At 40.9% G+C, this 19,274-nt stretch overlaps 1 protein-coding gene across 3 annotated transcripts in view; it reads right to left on the bottom strand.

Moving 5' to 3' along the window:
* LOC126481174 (cactin) overlaps window positions 1–19,274 on the bottom strand; it is a 165,355-nt gene that overhangs the window by 144,606 nt on the left and 1,475 nt on the right. The gene's annotated exons all lie outside the window — the stretch shown is intronic.

Here is a 19,274-nt window from a genome sequence, read left to right as displayed (position 1 = left end):
TGTGTTATTTTTATTGAGGGAACTGTACACCTTGCAGTAGAAAATTGGATGTACTGTGTTGTTTCAAAGTTCAGAGCAAGCCCATTAGCAGAGAACCAATCAATAGCTTTTCCAAAGACTTTATTCGGATAATTTTCTATTGGAGTTTCTTTTACAAGATTAATAATGATGCTTGTATCATCAACAAACAGTGTCAGTTTAGCTTCTTGTTTCAAACAAGAAGGGAGGTCATTCACATATATCAAGAACAGAAGGGGACCCATGATCAAACCCTGTCAAACACCTAATGTAATTTCACCACAGTTAGACAAAGTGGGAAACTTCTTTAACCCATTAGCGCCGTGCGTTGCCATACGGCAACATTTGCAACACTTTTTTTAAATCGTTGATTCCACGGCATCAACGAAGTGAGAGTGTTGGCAGCATTGGATTCCGTTCTGCAAAACTGTAAAGATCACTACAATGCAACAGTTTTAACAATACATTTAAATTCTGCGGTGTAACCAGTGTTGGAAGTCATTGTTTGCTGAATGACGAAGAAAAATGGAGTATAAGTTCGAGTAAGTATGTTTTATACAGTAACTTACAATATATAAATTGGTTTTTTAGTATGGTTGTGCTTTAAATACTCAAATATATATTTTTTGGAGGTTACTGCTTGCTGTGAAATAAATTTCATTGATTTAGGCCGTTTGAATGTTGCTGTTGCCATATGGCAACGCTAGGCACCTGTACTCAGTAAAAGGACGAATTTTGTCTTCTTTGTTTTAGAAGAGGTTTCTCCCTTGCTGAGGTGCTGGAGATTCTTTATATTGACGATATTGAAGGTAATGTGTTTGTTGAGCCCCAAAATTATTTTCCAAGAAAGATCGGGGATATTTGAGACAGCAATAGAAAAGAATGACGGATTATTGTAGGTGCGGTGACTGGACAACTCAGTTGTCACAATGCTCTCTTCTTCATGTGGTGCACAAGAAGTTGGCCAAGTCAAGAGATTCTCGCAACTAAAAAGGCGAAATACAATGATTCCCAGACCAAACTGGTAGCTAAACATAATACATATATGGGAGGTACTGGTCAGATGGATCAGAATCTAGCATGCTATCACACTGCAATAAGAAGCAATAATTGGTACTGGTGTCTCTTTACATGGATGTTAGATGTCGCCATACAAAACAGTTGGATTTTGTATAATAAAGCAAGAAACCAAACTATTTCTCAGCTTGATTTCAAGAGAGAAGTAGCAACAGTGTACTTGCAAAGACACCAAGCTTTACCAAACGGAGCCGGGAGACTATCTGCATCAAGGGCATGTTCCGACAGCCGCATATCAGATTCAATTAGGTTTGATAAGACTGACCACCTCGTCCAGCACACAGAAGGAAAGAAGAAGAAAAGGTGTGCACACAAGGACTGTAAATCTATTGTGAGAACAATGTGTTCAAAGTGTAATGTGGGATTGTGTATTGACTGTTTTATTCCATTTCACGTAAAATAATGCTGAGTTCAAGGTCTGATTTTTTATTATTAATTGTACTGTGTTACAAAGTATCAATTGTATGATGAAGACTGAATAACAAATTTCCCCAAAACTTGTATATGTAATAAGGAATTTCAATAACCTACTTATTTTAATTGAAGTTGTAATCCATATAAATTTAGGTAGTGAAAGCGCCTAGCGTTGCTATATGGCAACATCAAATATCTCGCTAATGGCGGTAATGACTTTCATCGAAACAACTCTGTTGTGTAATTTATGCCTTTTACAGACATAATAATGCAATTTAAAAAAAAAAAAAAAAAAAAAAAAATCACGAAAAAATTAATTCCGGCGCTAATGGGTTACATCACTTAAACCATATAAAGAAAGTTTTTGCTTCCTGTTTTGTAGGTATGACTTACACCACTCATATGCTGTTCCATTTATACCATAGAATTGTAATTTCTGTAACATAATGACATTGTTCACACAATCAAATGCTTTGGATAAGTCACAGAAAATTCCTGTTAGTGACACTTTACTATTGATTTATGTGGACAGTGAAATTGTATATTGCTGTTTCAGTGGAACAGCATTTTTGAAATCCTAACTGTGATTTACTTTCAGTCTGGAACCGCACGACCGCTACGGTCGCAGATTCGAATACTACCTCGGTCATGGATGTGTGTGATGTCCTTAGGTTAGTTAGGTTTAAGTAGTTCTAAGTTCTAGGGGACTGATGACCTCAGATGTTAAGTCCCATAGTGCTCAGAGCCATTTGAACCAATTTTTTTTATCGTTGAGATGGCTAACCACTCTTGAGTACATTACTTTCTCAGCGATTTTTGAAAATGCTGTAATCAAGGGTACTGGCCGGTAATTATTGACATCTGCTGTGTTCCATTTTTTGTAGCGAGGCTTGACAATGGCATATTTTAATCTATCTGGGAAAATACCTTGAATTAGTGATGCATTACAGATGTGACTCAACACCAGCTGTAACTGCTCCACATTGTTTTAATATCTTGTTGGAGATGTCATCTACTCCAACAGAACACTTATTTTTCAAAGATGTAATGATTATCCTTATTTCACAAGAGGTTGTTAGATGAAAATTAATCTGACTAGGATTTCTCAAAACTGTATTGCTTGGCCTTAAATATTCTCACCAATTTTTTCACCTACACTTACGAAATGGCTGTTAAATACAATAGCTACTTGTGTGTACTGTTGGTTAAGATGGTCTCACTCTCTTTAATAGTAATACTACCTACCCCAGCGGTTCTCTCTTCTATCTTCTCTCTTCTAACAACATTCCATACTAATTTGATTCTACTGCCAGAGTTGTTAATTTCACCTCTTATATATATATATTAATTTTCTGACAACTTTTCTCAGTATGATACAATAATTTTTATAATGTAAAATCACTTCTGCGTCTTCACTAATTCTTGCTGCCTCATACAATTTTCTTTTACTTTATGAAGACACCTTAATACCTGTAGCAATCCGAGGTTTCTTTGAAAACTGTTTGGTGTTACACTTAGTAATTTTTTGGGGCAACAGTGTTCAAAAAGGGATAAAAATTTATCAAGAAATATGTTGCATTTACCATGCTCTATAGATCCTGTGTTGACCAGCCTTACACTTTTACTTAATGGTTTCTGAACTGTACATCCTGCTAGGTTTTGTAAGTTAATCAGTTGTGCATCATGGTCTGATAATCCATGTATCACAGGGAAAGCATGTGTTAGTTTCACATCCTCTTGCTGTACAAATACATTATCTGTTAGAGTGCTACTGTCTTGGGCTATATGTGTAGGGCAACTGATCACTGATTCTAAGTTATGTCATTAATAACACTTCTATTTCACTTTTCCTATCAGAATTGCTTAGAAAGTTTACAATGAAAGCACCGCAGATTAATACAAGGGAGGTTTGAAAAGTTCTCAGAATCACCACGAGAGGTCAGCACTAGCACAACAAGTTGTTTATGTGATATTCATCGAGATTCGAGCAGTTACTAAGAACTTTGTAAAGAAAGGTATGAAAGCAAAGGGCATTCATACCGATTTGCAGAATATACGGGAAGAGGGGAAAGAGGGGGGGGGGGGGGCGCTCTGCTCCTTCATATTCAACTGTTGCCATATGGACAAATGAATTTAAATTTGGTCAGCAAAGCTTATATGATGATCCTCACAGTGGTTGGCCAAGATGTGTCACTACTCCAGAAATCATTGCAAAAAGTGCACAAAATGGTTATGGAGGATCACCGACTGAAAGTGCGTGAAACTGATCAAGCTTGCCAGATGTCATCTGAAAGGGTATATCAAATTTTAACTGAATAATTAGAAATTAAAAAATTATCTGCAAGATGGGTGCCACAACACTTGACGCTGGATCAAAAATGCACGAGAATGGACATATTGGAGCAACATTTGGCCCGTTTTAGGAGAAATGAACATTATTTTTTTGCACCAGTTTGTGACCACAGATGAAACTTGGGTGCACTACCATACCCCAGAGACAAAACAACAGTCAAAGCAGTGGAAACATGCTGATTCTCCGCCACCAAAGAAAGCAAAGACAATTCCTTCAGCAGGAAAGGTCACGGCATCAGTGTTCTGGAATGCGAGGGGGATTCTGTTTGTAGATTATCTCCCCACTGGGCAAACAGTTACTGGAGTATACTACGCTAACCTCCTGGATTAATTGCAACAAAATACACGTGAAATAAGGCAGGTTTAGCAAGGAAGAAAGTCATCTTCCATCAAGACACTGCGTGCCCGCACACATGGCATCGCCATGGCAAAATTACATGAACTCAGATATGAATTGTTGCCACACCTGCCTTATTCACCTGATATGGCTCTGTCAGACTTCCACCTCTTCACAAAACTGAAATTTTTTCTTGGTGGATGAAGATTCACTTCAAACGAAGAATTGATAGCCTGAATTGACAACTATTTTGCAGGCCTCGAAGAAACTCATTTTCAAGATGGGATCATCGTTGGACCAAGTGCATTAATCTACAAGGAGACTACATTGAAAAATAAAAAAAGTTTCAGTGATGTAATTCCTTTTTTTCTATTTCATTCTGAGAACTTTTCGAACCACCCTTGTAACTACTTCTTTTTGTCTGACAGACAGCATAAATAGAGTGTCAAACTCTACATCTACATCTACATACATACTCCGCAATCCACCACATGGTGTGTGGTGGAGGGTACCTCGTACCACAACTAGCATCTTCTCTCCCTGTTCCACTCCCAAACAGAACGAGGGAAAAACAACTGCCTATATGCCTCTGTACGAGCCCTAATCTCTCTTATCTTTGTGGTCTTTCCGCAAAATATAAGTTGGCTGCAGTAAAATTGTACTGCAGTCGGCCTCAAATGCTGGTTCTCTAAATTTCCTCAGTAGCGATTCACGAAAAGAACACCTCCTTTCCTCCAGAGACTCCCACCCAAGTTCCTGAAGCATTTCCGTAACACTCGCATGATGATCAAACCTACCAGTAACAAATCTAGCAGCCTACCTCTGAATTGCTTCTATGTCCTCCCTCAATCCGACCCGATAGGGATCCCAAACGCTCGAGCAGTACTCAAGAATAGGTCGTATTAGTGTTTTATAAGCGTTCTCCTTTACAGATGAACCACATATTCCCAAAATTCTACCAAGGAACCGAAGACGACTATCTGCCTTCCCCACAACTGCCATCACATGCTTGTCCCACTTGATATCACTCTGCAATGTTACGCCCAAATATTTAATCGATGTGACTGTGTCAAGCGCTATACTACTAATGGAGTATTCAAACACTATGGGATTATTTTTCCTATTCATCTGCATTAATTTACATTTATCTATATTTAGAGTTAGCTGCCATTCTTTACACCAATCACAAATCCAGTCCAAATCATCTTGTATCCTCCTGCAGTCACTCAACGACGACACCGTTCCATACACCACAGCATCATCAGCAAACAGCCGCACATTGCTATCCACCCTATCCAAAAGATCATTTATGTAGATAGAAGACAACAGCAGACCTACCACACTTCCCTGGGGCACTCCAGATGATACCCTCACCTCCAATGAACACTCACCATCGAGGACAATGTACTGGGTTCTACTATTTCAGAAGTCTGCGAGCCACTCACATATTTGAGAACTAATCCCATATGTTCGTACCTTAGTTAGGAGTCTGCAGTGGGGCACCGAGTCAAACGCTTTCCAGAACTCAAGGAATATGGCATCCATCTGATACCCTTCATCCATGGTTCGCAAACTCTTTAATGAATAGCTTCCAATCTCCTAATGGGGACCTGTTCACTGTTGCTAATATCAACACTATGTTATCTGGCTGTAGTTCACATGCTCAAGCTTCAAAGTGCTGATCGACACAAAAAAATTTGCTTACTTCTACAATTTTGTACTTATATTCTTGTTTTGTGTAAATGGCAGCTCCTCCTTTATCCATGGTAGATTCACAAGTGTAAGATGCTAAATTATACCCATTTATACTGACAATTTCCATCCCCACAGTTACATGGTGATCAAAGTATATCAGTCTCATTCTTATTTTTGAGGTCATCTAAACACGCTAACAGCTCATCTACTTTATTTTTTATTTCCCTGATACTTTGATGAAGTAAACTGATAATACCCTTTATCCCTATTTTCTGTATGTGAAGCTACTTTTATTATATTTTTCTTGATTGTTGTCTGGACTTTGGCTTTAACCTAAAAAATCTATCTGCCCACTGATAGTTAGCACAGCCGGGAATAGATTTAAACTATCTGTACATCCATAGTACTATCAGCTATAGTACATCCCTGTTCTACCCAAGACCAGTTGTTGGAATTGTTTGAGCTTAGTTGTTATTTTGTTAATGAGTCCATTTCTTACTTGTAGTTGAATTTAATGTAGGTGCTACTGTTTACTGTTTTTGTGTTGTGTGCTTTTGTGGTAATTTCTAAGTATGGATAAGTTTGCATCAAGGAAGAAGAGGCAAACCAATTATGACTAATCCACTAGCATTACGGTAAGTTAAAAATATGTACGTACTACTGTAATAACCCAATTACCTATCTACAGCAGTTTAATGTTAGCACTGCATGCATTATTTGGAAGCTGGTAGAGCTCTGGGGTTGCAATATTTCAGTATTACACACAGCAGTGGAGTGGTAAATATAATTACAAATAACATTAAATTAAAATCAGTGCATAAAAACACACTTGGATTTGGCTGTGTCATCCGAAAATTGTGACGATCAACTGAAATATCACCCAAACGGTGATGGTTGCATTTCTTTAAAAAATCTGTTCAATATACTATTATTAGTACCCCAAATCACAAAATATTGCTCAATCTTGTCACCTGGGAAGTACTCACTCATGAAAAACATTTCTGATACTGAATGACGGGGAGGTATTTGTGGAGAGCTGAAAGGGGTACGAAGTGACAGCGCACGCTATAGTTCTTTCGTTTATAGCTGACTTTTTCAGTGGGCTGTTTGAATTTGTCCAAACCGACAGCACCCCGCATCCCTCCTCTTCCTTTTGTCCAAAATCTATTTATACTCTTGTAATATTAGAACACCTGAGGCCAGCAATTCCAAGTTCAATTAAATCTTAAAATATATGTGCATTCATGCACTTTCAAATGACTAAACACGCACAATAAAATGAGCAATGTCAAAATTCAATCTTCTGTTGTGCACATTTTATTTTATTTTGAAGCAATGTACAACAATAAGTGTTCTCCAAATTCTGCACTGACTTTGGACAGCTCTTTGTGTTGAGCTGCTGAGCTAGCAACCCCTGAATTCGGGACGTGAGGTGGTTTGAATCCATCCACTGGTAAACTTGAAAATGACTTTCTGTGGTTTCTCATTTTCAACATAGGCACATCCCGGGGTTGGTTCCTTACTATAGGCCACAGCCAACTCCTTCCAACTACCTTTCTTTCCTGACAGATTCCAGTTCCCTTAAAGATGCAGCCCATCTGCTTAAATGAAAAGAGCTGCACCGAAGGTAATCTAAGCATCTCTTCGGAGAATCCTGGCACTAAAATCCACATGACACGTAAATAATAATCCCGATTCTCCTAATTTAGGATCAAGCATTTCTCTGCTGGGGCATTCTTTAATGCAGAAAATGATGTTTACTACATAGCAAGAAGTGGGAGATGCATAATTAAATGAATAAATATGGGAAAGTGAAAGGTTGAGAAATTCTGGATCCTTTGCATTTTCACCACCAAAAATTGTTTTAGCTTCTCTGTGAAACAGAGATCTCTTATTTAAATAACTATGCCAGTAACAATCATGATGTTCCAAAAAATTATTGCTTGTCCATTCCTGATCACTTCCTCAGCTCAAATCCAGACTGAAAGAAGAACAGTGTAAAACAACCTTGGAGGGTGAAGGGAGTTTGGAGCATGTCTACTTCTCAGTGGTTTGCCAAAATACAGCACTCCTAAGTAATGAGATTATATTTCCCCTCGGTGAAAACTCTGAAATCACTGTCGGATAAAACTGTTTACAGCTATTTACCGAAATTTTAAGAATAAATGAAAAACATAGGTTTTTTTTAAAGACCTCTTTAATAAATTGGACCCCATCCCCCCTTTAACAAAATCCTGGCTATATCCTTGGGAGGAGAGTGGTAGAAGAAACAACTGGAGTTCAGAGAGGAGGGACAGGACGTGGATTGTAATCGTAGTCCCTGATCTGCGCCGCTGTTGCGGGTGATGGACTTCCATGTTTACAAAGAGGAGACGGTAGGCAGTTAGGAACATGTGTAGCATAACTGACAATCTGTTGTTGGTGCCTGATCAGCAATGAAGGGACCCTAGACTCCAAGAATTAGCTGTTCACAGGGCTAGTTTGAAAGGCTCCTGTCGCAAGTCGAACCCTACAGTGGTGTATCGGATATAGTGTCCACAATGCTGAGGACGATGACGAACTGTATAACAGACTCCCATAATCAAGATGGGTTAGTATCAGCGCTTTGTATAGCTGCAGAAGGGTAGTGCGATCTGCAACCCAGCTGGTGTTACCCAGGCAGCAAATTGTATTAAGGTGCAGGGAGCACTCTCGTCTAAACTGGCAAAGATGGGGAATCCATGTCAACTGAGCACCAAAGACCACCACACTGAGTAGTTGGTTGTCGAGGTAAAGTTCTGGTTGAGGGTGAACAGTAAGATATTGACAAAAGTGCATGACTTGAGTCTTGGCGGCTGAAAACCAAAAGCCATGTGTGAGGGGTCATGCCTGCAACTTTCATATGCCACCTTGCAGTTGACAGTCAGTGGTTCCCACACTAGAGGAGCGTTAGTAGAGGCAAAAGTTGCCAGCATACATGGAGGATAATACTGAGGGCCCCACAGCTGCTACCAGACGATTGATGGTTACTAGAAAGAGGACAATACTCAGTACAGAGCCCTACGGTACCCCACTCTCTTAGATAAGGGGAGAACTATGGGAGGCACCAACTGGAACTCAGAAAATACAATGAGAAGAATTTCTGGATAAAAATCAAGAGCAGGCCATGGAAACTCTACTTGCATAAGGTAGTGAGGATATGATGTCACGATGTGGTGTCATAAGCCTTTTGCATGTCCAAGAAGATGGTTATAAGGCACTGATGTTGATCAAAAGCTGTTCAGATGGCAGACTCCAGATAAACCAGATTATCAGTAGTGGACTGTCCTTTGCAAAAATCACCCTGGGACAGAGCTAGAAGACCACAAGACTCAAGGAGCCAACACAGCCAATGGCTTATCATGCGTTCAAGCAACTTAAAGATAACAATAGTGAGACTGGGCAATAACTCGAGAGGGTGCTTATCTGGTTTCCGTGCCGGGACAATGATGCTTTCTCGCCATTGCAATAGGAACACGCCTTCGCTCCAGAAACTATTAAAAATAGAAAGAATACAATGCTGACAATCCACCGACAGGTGCCTGAGCATTTGATTTGGATGCAGTCTGGCCCTGCACTATATCATTGCAGTGGAGTAGGACACTTGGCAAATCTGCACTCGCTGGATGGAGCATTACATAGCTCCAGTGGTGTGTAGTGAAAAATAATTGCTTTCGCTCCACCCACTGTTTTAGGACATGGAAGGCAGGTTGATAATGCTTAGACACAGAGGCTCAAGCATAAAGCAGAACAAAATGATTGGCAGCAGTACCTGGGTCAGTGTAGACAGCACCATTTAAGGTAATACCAGGTACACCTCGAGGTGTCTGGTATCTGCAGAGATGTCTGATCTTTTCCCAAACCTCCGAAGGAGAGGTATGTGGCCCAATGGTTGAAACAAACCATTCCCAGCATTCTCACATCTGTCGTTTTATAAAATGGCGGGCCTGGGAACAGACACTTAAAGGCAATGGGTGTCGCTTATGGCATTGGGGAGCATGCCTACAATCTCGAATGGCCTCTGTCATTTCTGATGAAATGAAATGAAATGTCGTGTGGCTAGGGCCTCCCGTCAGGTAGACTGTTCGTCTGGTGCAGGTCTTTCAAGTTGACGCCACTTCGGCGACCTGCGCGTCGGTGGGGATGAAATGATGATGATTAGGACAACACAACACCCAGTCCCTGAGCGGAGAAAATCTCCGACCCAGCCAGGAATCGAACCCGGGCCCTTACGATTGACAGTCTGTCACGCTGGCCACTCAGCTACCGGGAGCGGACGTCATTTCTGATGACCACCAAGGTCTGTCTTCTGTTGGGGCAGTTCAGAAGAACAGGAGTCCCCGGAATCTCAGTTTCAGCTACAGGACTGGAGTAGACAGGATCTGGAGGCATGGGAGCCACAAGAATCTCCTTCTCGGAGGACTTTTTCTTAGCTTTCCTCTCCTTAGAGGACTTGGAAGATTGTGACAGCTTCTCTGAATCAGTTTCAGGTACTGGCGATGATCATGAAGCCCTGCCACCAGCTGCCTCTGGCTCCTTCAGCCACTGGCTGGTGCTCGGTTGTAGACCAGCAGAAACCTTGGAAGGAAGTGTCCCAAGGGACCCCTTTCTGGAGAGATAAACCACATGAAGATGATTTGTCTCTGGCTGGAAGGTGGCAACCAGTGTTCCCAGTGGGTGGGAAGACAATGATCCCAAAGGCATGGAGGAACCAGCAAGAGGAGAGCCCCAACCATTGCTGGGGGGGGGGGGGGGAGGGGGGCAAGGAGGGGGGGGGGGGAGGAAGGGCGCGGGCCGGTATGGTTGAGCAGCCCTGAGGGTCCCCTGTAAGAGCTGTAAGGTGTGGGAGTACCTTTGCCAAAGGGGGCACATTATCATAGTTGCATATGACACTGTTTACATGCTGGGCACATCTGCCAGTACTTCTTTTGGCCTCTGGATAAGTTAGTTTGTCCAGAGTCTTATATTCTTGTATTTTCTTCTCTCTCTCTCTCTCTCTCTCTCTCTCTCTCTCTCTCTCTCTCTCTCTCTCTCTCTGGAAAACAGTGTAATCGGGCAAGCAAGTAGAATGGTGAATTCCACTGTTGAGACAGATGGGGGGAGGGGCACAAGGAGAGTACACGATCGTTGATAATCTCTATAGATGGGGCTAGCGCTGCAACATTGTGTTTTTAGACAGTGAATTGCCCTCAAAGGCCAAGATGAAGGCACCAGTAGCAACCATATTGTCCTCTGACCCCTGCAGATATCACGGACAAAGTGTACACTCCCTCGCTCAAAGTTGGCGCATAGCTCATCATCAGAATGCAAGAGCAGGTCTTGCTGGAATTTGATGCACTGAACCGTGTTTAGATTACTATGGGGAGTGACAGTAGCCAGTATGTCGCCCAGCTTGTTATATACGAGCAGTGCCCATGACTGGGCAGAGGATGCTGTTTTGATCAAGACTGACCCACTTTTCATTTTAGAGATGGCTGTCACTTTCCTGAACTTTTCTTCTATGTTCTCAATAAAGACTAAGGTCTTTGTGGGCAAGCACGAATCCCCATCAGTCCTTCAAACAACATATCAGGGGGGAGTATTTTTCTGCCTGGCACTTAGCCCTATGTTCCTCCCATGGCACAGTTAGGGAAGGGAACATTTTAGGGTCATATCTCTCTGCATTAAACGAGGTCTTTCTTCCATACAGACTGCTCAGGTCGTATGGCTCCCAGTGGGAGATAACTTCACCTGCTTCATTTGCGGCTTATCTGCCATGGTGCCACCCACTTTGAATGTGGGCTCTCCCCATGTGCACCACCCAGCCTCACCCATGGCTACGTAGCCAGTAGTCTATTGTTCACAGTCCCCACGCCCCATCCATGACAGGCATATATTGCTTGGCATACATGGGGAGTCTTCAGCTCAGGCACTAACAGTGTAATCCCCACATGGTCAGGAGGATTCTATCACCTTCCAGGTACTTCATGACACCCCCCCCCCCCCCCCGCCCCCTCCATCCCCCAATAATGGAATGGCTAGCATGCTGGGTTTTGGGTGTACTACCTTATTACAGGGAAGGGTGTAAAGATGGAAAGACACAAAGGTGCAACATACACGTATTTGTCAAACTTCCCTGCACACTTCACACCTCTGGCGAATTTTCAAAATTGTTGGCAGGTCAAACTCAATAATGGAGACCAAGTATTTATTTAATGAAATGTTGTAGGAAATGCCACAGTGGAAACTCGAGTCCCAAATCAGAAACCAGGTCCAAGCAGACTCTGCACCAAGAAAACCACCTGATGGATAGACAGAGGGAGAAAGGGATAGTGGGAGCATAAGCTTGCAACACAGAAAGGAAGTAATGCTGCAAAGGCTGGGGCCCCATGGTAGCCAGGCATGTACTCGCAAAATAGTTGTGAGCCTCTTGGGAGTAGGGCTGTATGAGAAGCAACATTTGATATGCAAAGGATGGCAACTGTCAAAACTTAAGTACTGTTGTTAGTAGGTTTAATGTGAACAGGACTGTGTAGCTGACCTTTGGTGAAGATGAGATCAACATCAAAGAAAGCGGCATGGGATACAAAATAGGACCAGATGAAATATAATTGGGAGCATGCATTTAGAGACTCCAGGAATTTTAACATATCAGCCACACCATGAGTCCATATGCAAAGATGTTATCAATGTATCTAAGCTAAACCAGGGACTGAAGGCTTATGGATCCCAGGAAAGCCCTCTCCAAGTGATCCACATAACGGCTGGCATAGGAAGGAACCATCCTGATTCCCATGGCTGCACCTCTGATCTGTTTGCCCTTCAAAGATGAAGTAGTAGCTGGTAAGTATAAAGCTGATTCAGATGAACAGGAAGGATGTCATAAGTTTGGAATCAACTGGGTGCTGACTGAGGAAATGTCCAGAAATAGACAGACCATGTACATAAGGAATGCTGATACAGTATAGAGGGAGGTGGCATCAATGGTGACAAGCATGGGGCTTCCTAAAATCATGCCCTGAAATGAGATCCATTCTGTCTGAGATTTTACTCGCCACACCTACAATAGCTCTTTGTGGCCCTCCCAATCTCCACAATATTCTTGTCAGACCATATGCTCCTCCTGCACCCATCTCCCTACCCTATGGCTCCTACCCCTGTGACTGTCCCTGCTACAAGACTTGTCTTATAAACCCTCCTACCACCACCCATACTTGCACTGTAACTGGAGAAACGTATACTATTAAAGGGAGAGCCCCATGTGAAATGACACGTGTCATATACCAGCTGTTACACAAACACTGTTCAGCCTTTTACATCTGCAAGACTATCACCAAGTTATCAGTTAGGATGAATAGGCAAAGGGTGTATACTGGCAACACACAATATCCTCTTGCATAGCATGCTCTACAACATGACAGTCATGACCTCAGTGCCCGTTTCACCACATGTCCCACCAACTCCGCAGGTGGGAACTGACACTACATGTCCTTTATTCTCACCAGCCACCTGGCCTTAATTTATGTTAATTTCTTTGGCCTCACCATTTCTTCACAGAAACATTCCTTTCTTCACTCCATTTTAGTTTTCTACTTCTTTCATTTTCTGTCGTATCTATTTTTCGCCGTCTCCCTTCTACGTCTATCGCATACAATGCACTAATCTTTTCGCTCTTATTAACTCATGTACGATGTTTTAGTAGTAATCTCTGCCTTGCATATTATCCTATCTTCCACCTTTAAGCTCTTAGGTTTTCAAATCTTGTTAAGTGTGGTTCCCATCAATCAGTCTTTCCTTCTCATCCTGTCTGGTAAATCACCACTGATCCCTGGGGGACTTATCCAGACTCTACCCCTTTTCCTAAACTTCACCAGTCCTTTTCTTTCACCCCTCTTCCTTCCTCTTCAACCTTTTTGCCAGGAGGAAGAGCCATTGGATCCGAAAGCTAGCAAACTGTAATATCTTTTATGTGTGTACTCTCCTGCCGCCACTTGGTGAGTAGTTTTTTTATCTATACAATTACTTATATTTTCAAAAATTTATTATTTTTGTTGATATATAAGTTGTGGTAACAGAATTTTATCAGTTATAGTGAAAGGCTTCTCTGTAAGTGTAGCCCAAGTTCTAGGTTAGGTTGCTTGGTGGCAATTTGGTTGTGAGTTGATAAATCAAATACAGATGATTTCATGAGAAGCTCAGCTATGGTTACTGAAGAGTTCAAAAATGATCAGAAATTATGTATGTGATCAGAGATTACATATAGGTCTCTCCACTTTGCACTGTAATTTTGGCTGTGTACATTGTGCCCCAAAATGATTGGTGACAACCTTGTAAACTATTAGCATTATGACTGTTGGATTTTTAAATACATTGCTCATTACATGATTATATTCATGTCACGGTTTGACATAATTACTTCAACTAATTGGTGCTCTGTCTGCTTACAACCAGCCACTGACATGCTCCCGTGAGTTTCCACTGCATCTCAGGCCAACCAATGCTAACATTGTTCCACAAAATATGTAAGTAATGGCAATGACCCTATTCTAGATCCTTCATATTTAATCTTAAATTTCAAAAAGATGTTCTACACCAAATGTATTGTTGAATGATCTGAAAGGAATGATGATGTGTAAAGCTTTGCAAAACTTGGACTGGCTTGTAAATTTTTTTATTAATAGAACACAGAAAATTCTCATATGCAGGATGCGCTTATCAGAAACAAAGGTAACTTTGGCCCAGTCCCAAGGATACACAACAACAAAATTCTCAGTAAACATAAGTTTAAAAGAATAGTTGACCATACGCTGGATAGATACATACCCAGTAGAACAGTTCATAATAGGAGAGAACCTCCATGGTATAAGTAGCTGTAAAGAAACTTCTAAAGAAACAAGAGATTACTGCATAATAAGTGTAAAACAAAACATGAGGCTATAGATAGAGAGATGGTGAATCAAACACGTTTGTCTGTCAAGAGAGCAATGTGTGATGCCTTCATTGACTGCTGAAGCAGAATATTGTCAAATGGTCTTTCACAGAATGCCCCCCCCCCCAAAAAAAAAAAGAATCTTAGTCATATGTAAAGGCTGTTAGTGGCACCAAAGTTAAGTGTCCTGTCCCTAGCGAATGACACAGGAACTGAAATTGAGCATAGCAATTTAAAGCTGAAATGCTTAACTCCATTTTTAAATGATACTTTACCAAAGAAAACCCAGGAGAATAGCCACAATTTAATCCTTGTACCACTGAAAAGGTGGAAATACATAACAGTATCAATGGTGTTGAGACACAGCTGAAATCATTAAAATTGAACAAAGCTCCAGGCCCCCAATGGAATTCTTGTCAGATTCTACACTGAATTTAGCCCCTCTTCTACCTGTAATATATTGTAGTTCCCTAAAACAAAACAAAAACTGTGCTAGAATTTGATGTTAGGAAAAGGAAGAGAAGGAAACATAGTAGGTGAATATGGACTGGGGGAAAGGAATGAAAGAGGAAGCTGATGGTAGAATTTTGCATGGAGCATAATTCAGACATCGCTAACTCTTGGTTTAAGGATCATGAAAGACGGTTGTGTACGTGTAAAAGACCTCCAGACACAGGAAGGTTTCAGACTGATTATATAATGGTAAGACAGAGATATTGGAACCAGATTTTAAATTGTAAGACATTTCCAGGAGCAGATGTGAACTCTGATCACAATTTACTGGTTATGAACTGTAGATTAAAACTGAAGGAACTGCAAAACAACAGGAATTTAAGGAGATGGGACGAAGATAAACTGAAAGAACCAGAGGCTGTAGAGGATTAGGGAATGATTGACAAGAGCCAGGGAAAGAAATACAGTAGAAGAAGAATGGGTAGCTTTGGGAGATGAAGTAGCAAATGCAGCAGAGAATCTAGTAGGTAAAAAGATGAGGGCTAGTAGAAATTCTTGGGTAACACAAGAGAGACTGAATTTAACTGATGAAAGGAGAAAATATAAAAAAATGTTCAAATGTGTGTGAAATCTTATGGGACTTAACTGCTAAGGTCATCAATCCCTAAGCTTACACACTACTTAACTTAAATTATCCTAAGGACAAACACACACACCCATGCCCGAGGGAGGTCTCGAACCTCTGCCGGGATCAGCCGCACAGTCCATGGCTGCACCACCTTAGACCGCTCGGCTAATCCCACACGGCACAGAAGATATAAAAATGCAGTAAATGAAGCAGGCAAACAGGGAATACAAACGTCTAAAAAATGAGACTGACAGCAAGTGCAAAATGGCTAACCAGGAATGGCAAGGGGACAAATGTAATGATTTAGAAGCATATGTCACTAGGGGAAAGATAGATGCTGCCTACAGGAAAGTTTGAGAGACCTTTGGAGAAAAGAGAATCACGTGTATGAATATCACGAGCTCAGATGGAAAACTAGCCCTTAGCAAGGGAGGAAAAGTAGGAAGATGGAAGGAGTCTACAGACGGTCTATACAAGAAAGATGTTCTTGATAGCAATATTATAGAAATGGAAGGGGATGTAGATGAAGATGAGATGGGAGATATGTTAATGTGTGAAGAATTTCACACAGCACTGGAAGACATAAGCCCAAACGAGGCCCCTGAAGTAAACAACATTCCGTTAGAATTACTGATAGTTAATGTGAAGTATAGATATAAGTATCAGGATGTCCTTTCTGAAAGCCAGCCATCACAAAACTCTTCCATTTGGTGAGCAAGATGCATGAGACAGGCAAAAAACCCTCAGACATCAAGAAGAATATAATAATTCCAATTTAAAAGAAACCAGGTGCTGACAGGTGCGAAAATTACCACCGAGCTACAGTTTAATAAGTTATGTTTGCAAAATACTACCACAAATTCTTTGCAGAAAAACGGAAAAGCTGATAGAAGCCAACATCGGGAAAGATCTGTTTGGATTCCAGAGAAATGTAGGAACACACAATCCAATATAAACCTATAGCTTATCTCAGAAGAAAGATTAAGGAAAGACAAACCTACGTTTATAGCATTTGTAGACTCGGAGAAAGCTTTTGACAATGTTGACTGGAACACTCTCTTTCAAATCCTAAAGGTGGCAGAGGTAGAATTCAAGGTGGGAAAGTTTATTTACAATTTGTACAGGAACCAGATGGTATTATAAGAGGCGAGGAGCATGAAAGGGAAGCAGTAATTGAAAAGGGAGTGAGACAGGGTTGTAGCCTATCCACGATGCCATTCAGTCTGTATATTGAGCAAGCAGTAAAGGAAACAAAAGAAAAATTTGGAGTGGGGATTAAAGTCCAGAGAGAAGAAATAAAAACTTTGAGGTTTGCCAATGACATTGGAATTCTGCCACAGGCAGCAAAGGACTTGGAAGAGCAGTTGAATGGAATGGATAGTGTCTTGAAAGGAGTAAATAAGATGAACATCAACAAAAGCAAAACGAGGGTAACAGAATGTAGATGAATCAAATCAGGGAGGGAATTAAATTAGGAAATGAGGTACTTAAAGTAGTAAATGAGTATTGCTATTTGGGAAGCATAATAACTGATGATGGTCGAAGAAGGGAGGATATAAAATGTAGACTGGCAATGGCAAGAAAAAAGTTTCTAAAGAAGAGAAATTTGTTAATATGAAGTATAGATTTAAGTATCAGGATGTCCTTTCTGAAAGTATTTGTATAGAGTGTAGCCATGTATAGAAGTGAAACATGGACAATAAACAGTTTAGACAGGAAAAGAATACAATCTTTGGAAATGAGGTGCTACAGAAGACTGCTGAAGATCAGATGGGTAGATCACATAATTAATGAGGTACTGAACGGAGTTGGGGAGAAAAGAAATTTGTGGCACAACTTGACTAGAAGAAGAGAACGGCTGGTAGGACACATTCTGAAACATCAAGGGATCGCCAATTTAGTACTGGAGGGAAGCATGGCGAGTAAAAATTTCAGAGGGAGACCAAAAGGTGAATACAGTATGCAGATTCAAAAAGATGTAGATTGCAGCAGTTACTTGGAGATGAAGAGGCTTGCACAGGTCAGAGTAGCATGGAGAGCAGCTACTGGAACTAACTTCTTGTAAAATGTCATATTTTGATGTGATTCATGCTAAAGGCCCTACTGAGACTTTTTTAAATATCTGTTACAAGATACCACAATGGAACTATGGAATTAATGTCACCTGTAGTATAAATTCAATATCACTTATAGAAATATTGTAAGGAAGTTATGGGAATGCATCTAGAACGAAACTACACATGAGATGAAAGTTCGTTGTGCTAGAGAAGAATAATACTGTCAGCTGATTCAGCAATTTATGTGCACTTGGAGACCACCATACAATTGCAAAATAATCACAACACCTGCAAAAGAAGGCTGGCACAAATTAAATCAGGCATATGAAGATTCGCCACTTTATAACAGAATTCATTTGTTGAGAATGCTTGTAACATTTTGACTGGAGAACAGCACATCAGTACAACAGTATGTATTGAAAATAATTTCCACACTCTAGACTGTAACTATGCAACGGCACAGTGATTTTTAGTAATAGCCCACTAGAGAAGAAAAGGTCCAAAAAGAAACTCATAGAATAATTTAAACTGAGAGAGATAACTTAACAGCAGCTTCAGGTTGTAAAGTGGAGTATTATTGATGGATCAATCTTGTCATACAGAGCACATCTCAGATAAGAACAACAGGAGGGATTCCAATTCAATGCTGACACTTCCGGACAACAATGCAAAACTTACACATAAAATGATCCCTAAGGCAAACAAAGAGAGACAGCCATTAGGAATATTCCCTACAGAGAAGCTAGAGAGAGCAGCCATTAGAAATATTCCCCACAGAGAAGGTGTAAGTGGTTTAATGAATGTACAAGTGTGCTCAACATCTGAGCTTGCAGGCCAAATAAGTCCTAAACTTGAAAGGAACTGAGGACTTGAAACCATAATTTTCTAGGGAGGAGAATCACATCACTACTGGGTACAGTGTGCACACTGCGCAGGAGGTACAGAGGACAAAAATATCAACCACTGGATTCTTGAAACTTCCTGGTGGATTAAAACCATAAGCCGGACAGAGATTCGAATTCGGACCCTCGCCTTTCATGGGTAAGTGCTCTACCGACTGAGCTACCCAAGCATGACTCATGCCCCATCCTCACAGCTTTAATTCTGCCAGTACCTTGTCTCCTACCTTCCAAATTTCACAGGAGCTTTCCTGCAAAACTTGCAGATCTAGCACTTCAGGAAGAAAAGATACTGTGGAGCCATGGCTTTGCCACAGCCTGGGGGATGTTTCCAGAATGAAACTTTCACTCTGCAGTGGAGTGTGAGCTGATATAAAACTGCCTGGTATATTAAAGGTGTGTGCCTGTGAAAGGTGAG

This window comes from Schistocerca serialis, chromosome 5, assembly GCF_023864345.2.
Source record: "Schistocerca serialis cubense isolate TAMUIC-IGC-003099 chromosome 5, iqSchSeri2.2, whole genome shotgun sequence".
Taxonomy (NCBI): Eukaryota; Metazoa; Arthropoda; class Insecta; order Orthoptera; family Acrididae; genus Schistocerca; species Schistocerca serialis.
Note: the sequence above shows the minus strand (reverse complement) of the source record. Positions and strands in the feature narration are given on the sequence as shown.